We start from the raw sequence: 12,843 nt of genomic DNA, 5'->3' as shown, positions 1-12,843 counted from the left end.
TACGTCACTATATTCACGCCGTTACGCGTTATTAGTATGATAGGTAGGATTTGAGATCAAATTCTATCTATAACTGATGTGGGCTTGAACAAATCTCCCACAAAGCCCAAAGAGGCAGCCTACGACTCATACTGATCATATGGGCCCAGGCCTGGAAAGAAGGCCCGAAGTCCTGCTACTCCACCAGAGTAAAGACAGAGCCCCGTTGGGCAAAGCCATTGTCTTTAAAAGCCGGTCCAAATATGGGAGGCCCATCATTGCAGGCCAAAGGCCACGTGTCCTAAATCCCCAAGGGGCACGTGTCCCATAGTTAGGGTTGAGGGTGCAGTCCCCAAGGAACCCTAGCACTATAAATAGCTCAGATCCCAAGGTAAAGGATATTCAATTCTTGCCCAACAACAACAAACTTATCTTTGCTCTGCCTTCTCTCTACAAATTACTTATCTGTCTAACTTATACTTACTTAAGCATCGGAGGGAATATTCCTACGGGAATATTCTTGTTTTGCAGGTTGCCAGAAGTTCGTGCCAAGTCATACTTGATACCTCCGAGGAGCGCGTGCCACATCAGCACCGTAAAAGTTCCAACAACATTTGGCGCCGTCTGTGGGGAGGTACAGTGTCATGGCTTAACTTCAAACTGACTGCGGAAAAACCAAGGGTAAATCAGAACTCCCAGCCAGAAAAGGAGTGTTTAAGGACGGGTCCAACACTCAATGTGACACGGCAGCTAGCCAGCCTGCTGCCGTCATTCCTATTCGACCCTTGCTGGATGGTCCTCACGGAGTCAATCCTAAGCATGACAATGGTAGGACGGTAGAGTTTCTGTCAGAAGATTCTGACTCGCCTATGAGGAGACGCAACCTGGAGGAAGCTAGTCGGCATGTCAAGGAGGTTCGTCCAGGAAGAAGGACGAGACGAATCTTGCAGAAGAAAAATGCGGACCGTTACTCTCTAGAGGCTCCTGTAAGACAGCATGAGAGCGTCGCTCGAAGGAAGAATGGGTGTGGCTCCGAAGAAAAAAGGGGGCGAAGGAGGACGTTGATAGATTAAAAAGTGATACCGCAAGTGCACGGTGTCTGTTGTTAGCAGATACTTAGCAAATACGGGTCGATCCCACAGGGAGACAAGTTCTATTAGTTTTTGCCCAATTATACGGACTATTTCAATAACGAAAGTTGAGTTGAGTATTAACTACTAAAGCTAAAACAATAATAAAAATGCGTAATTTATCAATGAATTAAAGGTCTAGGGCGTCTGTTCGGTTCACCATGCTTATACCAATCCAAGAACATAAATCAATTCGGAAATGAATAAACTAAGCCGAGTAATTAAAGTACATGCTAAGCCTACGGTCGGGTCTTAACACTTTCAATTCAACATATGCAGTACGGTCGCTAACATAATCAGAATTGCCAATTGCACTAAGCCTCTAAAAATACGATCTTTCGATTCTAATTCCTATTAGCTAGATAATCAATTCATGAAATTGGCCGATAACATGAATCAACAATTAAAACAAATCAATCGGAATACTCAAGCAATAATCTATAAATTAACAAACTTTATGCATAATAATCATGGTATAAACATGGTTTCCCTTACTTAGCCCTAGAATACGACTACTCGCTCATAATTGAATTAACAAACATGATAGAAATAATAAACATGAATTTCATAATCAAAGGAAAATTTAAACTAAGGAACGAAAACAATAAGAAAGAATAAAAGCAAAAGAAATTATTGAATTACCTCTAGATTGATGAATTGAAAATTGAAAGCTAGGGTTCAACAATGGAAAAAGGGAAGAATAGAAAACCAAAAACTGGCGTTCAAGTGTTCTCCCAATTGAAAAACGTCAAAAGAAATTAAAGCATAAGGGAATACATTAATTCCCTTGAGGTATTTTAGTGTTTCCTCAATTCTCAACAAAAAAGGAAAATAACAATTACATAAGCTATGATTTTATTGGACGATCACCAAGACGAAAGCATGAACCCGCGTGGAAGTAGCTGGGCGGAGAAACCAGCGGGCCCGCTGGTGGGTCGCTGGTTTTCGCGCCCAAGGGGAAGATTGGGCCATCGTTTTGGGCTTCGGGCGAATCGGATAGTCGAGCCATCTTGTTTATGTCATAACTCTTGTTCTACAATGCCTATAAGGACGTGTGACCTGTCGTTGGAAAGCTCTTGAAGTCTACTTTCTAGGCCAATAAAAATCGCCTCATTCCGACATGTAGAACTTGAGATATCATCAAAAGAGTGAACGCCTGTCCGTTTTGATGCTTAGAAAAATAGCGTTTAGCTTCGTTATTGACTCAAAATTATCCCTAGAGATATGCAATGATCCTCGAGTCAACATTCCATCCGTTCATCATCCAAATCAACTCATAACACTCCGAAAGCATCCAAATGACCGTAAAATCACCTGAAACATTAAGAAAACACAAACGGGGCGTAATAGAGTACGACAACGATAACTTATGCAAATGTGATCCTAAATGCAACTAAAATGATATAAATGCCTAATAATGCAACCTAAATGCGCCTAAAATACCCTATACAAATATGACTCATCAAATTCCCCCAAGCTAGACTGTTGCTTGTCCCCAAGCAACACTAAACCAAAGATAGAGAAGCAAGACGCACTTGACTTTCATAAAACCATGGTAAGACCAACCTAACTCTCGAGCAAACAATCAAACAGAGTTATTGAGACGGAAATCTAGCTCAGATACAAATAGAACCACAAAGCATCGTGATCCACAATCGAAACAACCAAGCTTAGCCACAAACTATTCTCAATCAAGCTAGTCGTCGCCGCATACCTTGTAGAATATAAATATATGATGCAACATAGGGTAAGATGACAATAGCAAGAAACGATTTTCATTCAATCACAAAACAAACATGCCGATCAAGAGGTCTTTATAATAAGCTTGTAATGGGGCTAGGTGAAAAGGAAGGGTAGGGTATAATTTGGGAAAAAGTGAGAGTAAGGTCCAACTTGGGGAGCAAATGTGAACTATATGCGTCGGCGTGATAATGCCGCAAATCCAACTCCATCGAACCATGAAACCCTAACAATCAACCAAGTTACAACCAAGGGAAAACATAATATAATGTCAATGATCTTTCTTCATTCCCCTTTCCTTGCTTTCAAATTACATACAAGAACGAAAAACATATATATATATATTTTTTTTTTTTTTCTTTGATTTTTCTCTTTTTTTTTTTTCTTCTTTCTTTTTTCTTTTTTTTTTTTTTCTTTTTTTTTTTTTTTTTTTTTTTTTTATTGAATGAAAATGAAACTAGATAATGAAATCGAAAGTACATAAATAAATCTAATGCTAACTGTTACAAGCTTGGGTGCCAACAATAATATACACCATTTCCGAACCACAAATCCAAACATAGCCTCGAACCACGAACTATTGGCTTAGTGTGCCAATCAATCAACATCAATGAAACCATTACGAACACCGAAGCTCCCCCAAGCTAGACTCGGGACAAGTAACCAACGGGGCTAATAGGGCTCAATTTTGTGGAGTTAAAACAATAAACGGACAAGGCTACAACATGGGTATGAAAGGCAGGAACTGATGTTTCTAAGTTCGTCTGAAGGCTTCCTAAGAGAATGGCCTCTGTCATACGCGGCATGCGTGAGTTGCAACTAAACTACTAATGAATCTCAAGCCAAAATCATACGATAACAAGTCACATCAATCACACAAACACATAGTAAGGTGACCTACAAGATAATTGGCTAGCTATTCTTGACACGAGACCAACATCTTACCGCATACCATTCAATTGGTTCACACAATGCCAAGCAGTTATCAATGTATAGCATGACCGACTGAATTTCAGAATCATAACTAAGTTCAAAAGAAGCTCAAGAGAGTCAAATAAAGCCCGAACATAGTTTGAAAGTCAATTGCACAATGCAAGGTATAAAGACATATGAATGCAAGTAAGAATGCAACTAAATTGAACAATAACACTAGGAAAGCAGTACATTTTTTTCGTTGCACGTAAACTCCCACCCCTAATGGACGGTACAAAGCGTACAACACCTAAACAAAACAATAAAACTATACTAGAAAGCAACAAAGATAGATATCCCTCCCCCAAGCTAAACAAAACACAGTGCCCTCACTGTGAAAATAGCAACAATATAACTCAAACAAGGGAGAGAGATGGAAAGTGCTCACTCGTGATGAGCCTCGTCGGCCGAGTAAGACTCGGTAGGACTGGCGACAGTAGAAGCGGTGGGGCCAGAAGCTTCAAACTGACGACGCAAAGAGCCAATCTCCATAGATGTGGTGGATTTGGGTGAAAGCTAGTTGGTTTAGTTGTTTTCATGATACAACAACCGCGAGTTAAAATACTCCAATCAACCAAGACGGTGCATACTTCAAGATTCAACGATCAATCCCAACGAATAGTTCATGCAATAATCAATAAGTTCCCAATGCTACCAATTTGAACTCAACAATCAACAAACGTTAACCAATCTCGATAAATAATTCATATAATATTCACAACGACAACCATTTGAATTCAACAACCAATATTGTCATCAAAATTCCAAATTTCTTTTCAAAATATGATTCAAGTGAATAAACGTTAGAAAAATTGAAATTTTAATATCTTTTATGCACCACAAAGACCATAATTTAGTTGTGAATTCCGCAAACGAGCCATAATACTACACAATTTACCAATGTCCACAAAGAACCAAAAATAAAAATAAAAAATCCCCAAATTGATTTCAGAAGTTAGGGTTTTAAATCATGAACCAATAATGGTGAAGGAGGGAGATTTGAGAGGTGAAGAGGGGGTGGTGGTGCGCTGACCGCCAGTGTAGCGCCGGCGGCCGTTGGAGGACGAACGACGAGCTGCTTTTCGCAAGTAAGGGAAAGAATTCGAAGGAGGGAGAGGGAAGGCTGGCGGGCTGGTGTTGGCTGGGCTTGTCTCAGGCAGCGGTTCGACGCCGGCGTAGCGCCTGTGAGGTGGTGATTGTTTGGACGAGGGAGGACAAACAGGTGGTGGGTGGTGCTGTTTCGTGCGTGGCTTTGTGAAGGAGAGCGGACAGGGGCAGCTGGTGCGCAGACGTAACGCCGGTAGGGTGATGGCTGGCCGTAGGGTGGTGCGAGAGAGAGAGGGACGCGGGCTGGTGGCAGGGTTTTCTCGTGGGTTTGTGAAAGAGAGGAGATGGGTTTCGTTTGTATTTTTTTTGAATCAAGAGGGAGGCGGGAAATCCAGCGGCGTCGCTGGTTCGCCAGCGGGCAAGGCAGAGAACGAGGCGATTTGGGTAAAACAGACAAGCGGGCTCGCTGGGCGAGCGCTGGGCAGTCATGAATGGCGAGAGATCCCTCGTTGTATCGAGGGAGCGCTCGCTGGGCCCGCTAGCATGGGTGCAGCGCATAGTGTAGCTGGTTGCCGCGAGATTGTTGATCCACTTGCGGCTTGTCGATGCATTAAAATTTCCGGAATTAACTCGATCTTGCACCTACACATCTTTAAAAAAAAAAATCAAGCACCACTAAAATAAAACATAAGGATCGTTAGTAAAGGTTAGAACACGCAAAAACAATGAATAAATACGATGAACGAAAAACTAATCTAAAAATAAAATAAAAATACGAATTCAAGTGAAATCAAAATAAAATATTTTTGTTCTTTTGTTGTTTCTAATTTTTTTTTTTTTTTTCCAATAAAATAACCAAATAAATAAAATAAATTAGATTAAAAATAGAAATGAATGAAAAAATTGAAAAGAAAAAGAGTTAGAAATCGGGTTGCCTCCCGATAAGCGCTCGTTTTAAGTCATTAGCTTGACTCCAAACCTCATAAATCAAGCGTTGATGGGTGGATCGGAGAGATAGATCGTCTCCAATTTTCCGATAAACGCTCCTTCAGTGTATAACTTCAAATGTTGGTCGTTCGCTTTGAACTTGGTGCCATCGGGCACCGAACATCTTGCTCCAACTGTTGGACTAGCATCAACTGCATCTCCAGGATCATCATCACCTGCAAACCTTTTCAAACCAAGTGCATTATTTGAAAAATTTCTAGAATAAGAATGAGGCAACTTGGAATTAGAGACAATCACTGAACAAGACACTTCTTGCATTGGACTTTTCATTGGACTTACATATGCAGTACGGTCTTGAATTAGAGACAATCACTGAACAAGACACTTCTTGCATTGGACTTTTCATCACATGAGACAAGCTAAAGGTCACCTTGTCATCCCCTACAGTCAAGGTTAGCTTCCCTTTCTTAACATCAATAACTGCCCCTGCAGTATGAAGGAATGGCCTACCTAAGATTATTGGAATCTGATTGTCCTCTGCTATGTCAAGCACAACAAAGTCTACGGGAATATAGAATTTACCTACTCTCACGGGGACGTCTTCTAAAACACCTAAGGGGTATTTAATAGAATGGTCGGCCATTTGAAGAGTAATGGTGGTACATTTTAATTCTCCCATATTTAACTTTTTGTAAATAGAGAGGGGAATGACGGACACACTGGCACCTAAATCACATAGGGCCTTATCAATGAATAGAGCACCTATATGACAAGGGATGGAGAAACTACCGGGGTCCTTTATCTTAGGAGGAGACTTGTTTTGTAACATAGCACTACACTCCTCAGTTAAAGCCACTCTCTCTACACCACCAAAATCCCTTTTCTTAGTGATTAATTCCTTTAAATACTTTGCATACATAGGAATCTGAGATATTAAATCAGTGAAAGGAATCGTTACCTCGAGATTCTTGACCATAGCCAAGAACTTACCGAACTGTTGATCAACCTTTGTTTTCTGCATTCGGTGAGGAAATGGTAGTGTAGGTGCAAAAGGGGGAGAATCAGTAACCTTCTCCTTGCCGCTTTCCTTCTTTTCTATTTCATTCTCAGCACCCGGGGTTTCAATCCCTACATCCACAGTCTTAATTTTGACATATGCCTCTTCACCAGACTGATGATCACCCTTTGACTTATATTGTCGATGTGGAAATGGCAATCGAGGAACAAAAGGGCGAGAATCATCAATAACCTTCTCCTTGACTCTTTCCTTAGTCCTTCTAGCCTCATCTCTCCCCTTTTCAATATCTATAAAATCAGTAGGTACCAAGGGGGCATCATATGTAGTACCACTGCGAAGAACTATGGCACAAGCACTCTCTCTAGTGTGATCTTGAGATGAAGTAGATTGCCCTGGAAGTTTTCCCGGTTGCCTTTTTGACAAAGTATCAGCGAGTTGAGCAACTTGGTTTTCCAACATTCTATTTTGATTCTTCAACTCCTTTATGCTCTCATCGTGGTTCTTTTGAGCAATCTCTGAGGTCTTCTGCATATTCGCTATGAGTTTATACAGATCACTCATGTTAGGCTCTGGAGTGGCATTGCTCTGCGGAGGTTGTTGCTGATAGCCTTGGTGCGGGGGTCTATTAAACCCCGGGGGAGCATTATGTGAGGCTCCTTGTGGAAATGGAGGCCTAGCAACATGTGCCTGAGGTGGATGGAACTGTGGTTGTGACCATTGTTGCTGGGGTTGAGGATTTTGAGCATTGTTGCTTCGATATGAGAAATTTGGATGATTCCTCCAACCTGGATTGTACGAGTTGGAATATGGGTCATCGGGTTGCCTCTGTTGAAAAGCATTCACTTGCTCCATTCGCGTGGTATCCTGCAGACTATAAGAGCACTCATGACCAAAGTGACCTTGGATTCCACATACTTCGCAGTAAGAAGTTGTTACCGGAGCTACACTGGACATAGCATTGATACTCATTGGGGGAGTACCAGACTGAGGGGACTTCAAAGCATCGATCTTTAGGTTCAAGGCTGCCACTTGTGATGACAGTAGGGCATAAGCATCGACATCAATCTTGCCCTTCTTAGATGTAGTTCTGGTGGTGCTGTAATGATTAGCGGCAAGATTGGCAAGGAAATCATAACCTGCATCCACTTCTTTGTCAAGAAAAACACCTCCAGAAGCAGAATCAACCGTGTTCTTTGTTTCATCTTGCAAACCATGGTAGAAAATCTGAACCAAGAACCATTTTTCAATATTATGATGCGGGCACGACCGCTGCAAAGCCTTGAATCTATCCCAGGCTTCTCTAAGTGACTCTCCCGGTTCTTGCGTAAATGTAGTCAACTTGTGCCTTATTTCAGCCGTCTTGGTGGGTGGAAAGAATTCTTCGAGAAAGGCTTGTGAAATAGCACTCCACTCTGTCTCCTTGACATCGTTCAACCATATTTGTGCCTTGTCACGAAGGCTAAAACCAAACAACATTACTTTCAATTGGTCTTGAGTGACCCCTTGATGCTTGATAGTGCCACATAGTTGGTTGAACCTCTGCAGATGGTTGGTGGGTTCCTCAGATGGATGGCCACCATATTGATTTTGTGAGACCATAGAGATTAGAGCGGGCTTGATCTCAAAGTTGATTGCCTCAATAGTTGGCATTGTGAGCCCAGTCGGAACACTGCTCGAGGAAGGAACCCCATATGATTTCAAGGATTTAGACATCGTGTGACTCGGTGGAGTTTGTGAGTCTTGAAACCCTGACTGCTTCTTGTTTTGTTGTTTCTTTTTGAGTTGTCGAAGAGTCTTACCAAGATCGGGATCGGGTGGAACTAAGGTACCCGTTCTAGCAGACCTGGGCATAAACAACAGACAAGAAAACGCAGTGAAATTTGCCTCAATTGGAACTAAAAGTTCCAATGAGACGATGGAAACAGTTCAAATAATCAAACTAAAACTAATAGAATCTAGCCGTCTCCCCGGCAACGGCGCCAAAAACTTGATAGATTAAAAAGTGATACCGCAAGTGCACGGTGTCTGTTGTTAGCAGATACTTAGCAAATACGGGTCGATCCCACAGGGAGACAAGTTCTATTAGTTTTTGCCCAATTATACGGACTATTTCAATAACGAAAGTTGAGTTGAGTATTAACTACTAAAGCTAAAACAATAATAAAAATGCGTAATTTATCAATGAATTAAAGGTCTAGGGCGTCTGTTCGGTTCACCATGCTTATACCAATCCAAGAACATAAATCAATTCGGAAATGAATAAACTAAGCCGAGTAATTAAAGTACATGCTAAGCCTACGGTCGGGTCTTAACACTTTCAATTCAACATATGCAGTACGGTCGCTAACATAATCAGAATTGCCAATTGCACTAAGCCTCTAAAAATACGATCTTTCGATTCTAATTCCTATTAGCTAGATAATCAATTCATGAAATTGGCCGATAACATGAATCAACAATTAAAACAAATCAATCGGAATACTCAAGCAATAATCTATAAATTAACAAACTTTATGCATAATAATCATGGTATAAACATGGTTTCCCTTACTTAGCCCTAGAATACGACTACTCGCTCATAATTGAATTAACAAACATGATAGAAATAATAAACATGAATTTCATAATCAAAGGAAAATTTAAACTAAGGAACGAAAACAATAAGAAAGAATAAAAGCAAAAGAAATTATTGAATTACCTCTAGATTGATGAATTGAAAATTGAAAGCTAGGGTTCAACAATGGAAAAAGGGAAGAATAGAAAACCAAAAACTGGCGTTCAAGTGTTCTCCCAATTGAAAAACGTCAAAAGAAATTAAAGCATAAGGGAATACATTAATTCCCTTGAGGTATTTTAGTGTTTCCTCAATTCTCAACAAAAAAGGAAAATAACAATTACATAAGCTATGATTTTATTGGACGATCACCAAGACGAAAGCATGAACCCGCGTGGAAGTAGCTGGGCGGAGAAACCAGCGGGCCCGCTGGTGGGTCGCTGGTTTTCGCGCCCAAGGGGAAGATTGGGCCATCGTTTTGGGCTTCGGGCGAATCGGATAGTCGAGCCATCTTGTTTATGTCATAACTCTTGTTCTACAATGCCTATAAGGACGTGTGACCTGTCGTTGGAAAGCTCTTGAAGTCTACTTTCTAGGCCAATAAAAATCTCCTCATTCCGACATGTAGAACTTGAGATATCATCAAAAGAGTGAACGCCTGTCCGTTTTGATGCTTAGAAAAATAGCGTTTAGCTTCGTTATTGACTCAAAATTATCCCTAGAGATATGCAATGATCCTCGAGTCAACATTCCATCCGTTCATCATCCAAATCAACTCATAACACTCCGAAAGCATCCAAATGACCGTAAAATCACCTGAAACATTAAGAAAACACAAACGGGGCGTAATAGAGTACGACAACGATAACTTATGCAAATGTGATCCTAAATGCAACTAAAATGATATAAATGCCTAATAATGCAACCTAAATGCGCCTAAAATACCCTATACAAATATGACTCATCAGACGTCCTCTAGAGGTCCCTTTAAGTTTAATACGGCTCTTGGCGAGATCCTCCTTGCGAAAGGACCAAGTCTGGGAATAGAACCGTCCGCCCGACGATCGTCCACCTCCTGCCCACAAGTACCTTTCTGTGCTTTTCACAACGGCGAAGGGCATGACACCCAAAGTTGCCGGATGTTGAGGAAGATATTAACTGATCGCGTGGCTGAAGGACACCTTCGCCAGTACGTCCATCTAGAGGCCGCACATGAAGAAGCGAGCCCCACCTCTAAGTACGCAAATGAAAGAATTATGGTAATATCAGGAGGAATAGCGGCAGGAGAACCATGTAAGGAGGGACGACAAAAAGGTCCACCTCATCTTCGCCCAGCACAGAAGAACCTACCCTCTGTAGAAATTTCCGAAGACGACTATAGAAGGGCGGCCGCGCCATATGATGATGATCCTCTGGTTATCGAGGTTAAGGTGGCTAATCTTAAGGTAAAGAGAGTACTGGTGGATACGGGAAGCTCGTCTGACATAATCAGTCTGCAATGCCTGCGGAAATTAAGGCACAATCTAGGAGACATAGAAAGAGTTTATGGGCCCTTGGTAGGATTCGGGGGGAGCATCGTTCGTCCAATTGGTTCCATTTTGCTGCCGGTTTCTTTTGGAATTCCCCCAGTAGTCAAAGAAGTTGTCATCAGGTTTATAATAGTGGCAAATCTCACCACATTCAACATCATACTTGGTCGTCCAACACTCAACGACCTAAAAGCTGTGATCGTCCCACATTTACTATTGGTAAAATTTGTTGGAAGTAACGGACGCGTTGGATCTCTCTATGGAAATCAACAGTTGGCCAGGGATTGTTACTTGTCGACATTGGAGCCAACGGCCTGGGGAGCTTCTCAAAAGGGAAAGGAACAAACTAAACCTCCAGCGAGTCGCCGTAAAACCCGGAAAATACCGACAGAGCACAATGCAGAAAGACGACCTGAGCCAGTGGGAGCACTTTATGACATAATTCTGGACTTAGCGGATCCGTCTCGAACAGTCCCCATTGGGGTCCACCCTGACGACCCCATGTCAGCAGCATTAGTGCAACTACTCCAAGAATATAAGGAGATATTTTCCTTCACGGTAGAGGAGATGCCCGGTATAGACCCGGCGGTGGCCGTGCATAAGTTGAATGTGGACAGTACTGTGAAGCCAGTACGACAAAAGAAAATGAATCATGGAGAAGCAAGAAATTTGGCCGCCGCTGCCGAGGTTAAGAAACTAATGGATGCAGGCTTCATACGCCCATGCCAGTACCCAGACTGGGTAGCCAACGTAGTCCTGGTACCCAAGCCCAATAAGACGTGGAGAATGTGTGTTGATTACACTGATCTCAATAAAGCATGCCCTAAAGACAGCTTCCCACTGCCGAAGATAGACCGACTCGTCGACTCCACCGCTGGACATGCCATGATGAGCTTCATGGACGCCTACTCCGGACCACCAAATTCCATTATGGCCCGAAGATCAGGAGAAGACGTCTTTCGTCACGGAACAAGGATTGTACTGCTACAAAGTAATGCCGTTCGGTTTAAAAAATGCCCCTGCTACCTTTCAACGGTTGATAAACACAGTTTTCGTAAAGCAGCTGGGGAGGAATATAGAAGCCTATATTGACGACATGATTGTAAAAAGAAAGCAGAAGAAGGATCACCTTGACGACTTGAGAGAAACCTTTGAAACCATCATGACATACCAGATGAGACTCAATCCCAAGAAGTGCATATTTGGGGTATCTTCTGGCAAATTCCTTGGCTTCCTGATTGACGAAAGGGGCATTGAAGCAAATCCGGACAAAGTGCAAGCGGTCATTGATATGACGTCGCCAAAGACGGTTAAAGACGTGCAACGCCTCACTGGGTGTCTCGCCGCCTTGGGACGATTCTTATCTAGAGCTGGAGACAAGTGTCACTACTTTTTCAGTACCATAAAAAGGGCACCCAGTTTGAGTGGACGACGCAAGCTGAGGCTGCCTTCCTCCGCCTAAAAGAACATCTGCACACCTTGCCACGGCTGGTCAACCCTCTCTTGGGGGAAGTTTTGTATCTGTACCTTGCCATCTCAGAATACGCGCTAAGCGCCGTCTTGCTTACGGAGAGGGAGGGAACGCAACTACCTGTGTACTTTGTCAGTCACATGTTGCAGAATGCTGAACTCAAATATCCAACGGTCGAAAAATTTGGTTTTGCTCTGTTCTTGGCTAGTAAGAAGCTTCGTCCATATTTCCTGGCCCATCGATTGGTAGTATACACGGATCAACCGCTTAAGCGACCTTTCACCAACCTTGAAGCGTCGGGAAGAATGCTCAATTGGGCAATTGAGCTTCACGCGTTTGATATCTCGTATGAGCCAAGGAAGGCAATAAAGGGACAGGCATTTGCTGACTTCATCGCGGAACTGACCAAGCCACCCTATTTGAAGAATGAAAAAACTCAGTGGATAGTGCATGTG

Source organism: Spinacia oleracea, chromosome 1, assembly GCF_020520425.1.
Source record: "Spinacia oleracea cultivar Varoflay chromosome 1, BTI_SOV_V1, whole genome shotgun sequence".
Taxonomy (NCBI): domain Eukaryota; kingdom Viridiplantae; phylum Streptophyta; class Magnoliopsida; order Caryophyllales; family Amaranthaceae; genus Spinacia; species Spinacia oleracea.
Note: the sequence above shows the minus strand (reverse complement) of the source record.